Genomic DNA, 524 nt, shown 5'->3' with positions numbered 1-524 from the left:
GCTTCTTCTCTCTCTCTTTCTCTGCATCAAGAGAGAGAGAAGAGGAGATCTTTCAAAGAAAAGATGAAGATCTTATTCGAGGGAAGGAGGAGGAAAACATACGGATGATTGAAGTGAAGAAAAAGAAAAGCCTCCTTATCGCCCAAGGAAATCCTGCCGGCCTTCATCCCCCCCTTTCTCCTCCTTTCCCTTCTTCGGCTGTATGTACAGCCGACCACCAAGCAGGATGACGATGCTGCGGATGAAGGTAGGAGCGATGCCGATGAGTAGTCAGTCACCTATTTATCTCTATCTCTCTTCTACTCCACGAGGGTAGGCAGGCTTTCTTCGATGTAAATTTTAAGAAAGATTTGACTCTCCATACCTCTTCAAATGACAGAACGCCTCTTCAACATAAAACATGCAAGGAAAAGAAAGTCTTATGCCACAGATACATATCACTACAGTCAAGAAGAAGGAAGGGGCTGCGTACTACAACTCCTCGTATCGTATATACTTCCTGTGTTATTACGGTGTATGTACAC

The sequence above is a fragment of the Cystoisospora suis genome, assembly GCF_002600585.1.
Source record: "Cystoisospora suis strain Wien I chromosome Unknown contig_9077, whole genome shotgun sequence".
Taxonomy (NCBI): domain Eukaryota; phylum Apicomplexa; class Conoidasida; order Eucoccidiorida; family Sarcocystidae; genus Cystoisospora; species Cystoisospora suis.
The sequence above is the reverse complement of the archived record's forward strand: the minus strand, read 5'-3'. Positions refer to the sequence as shown.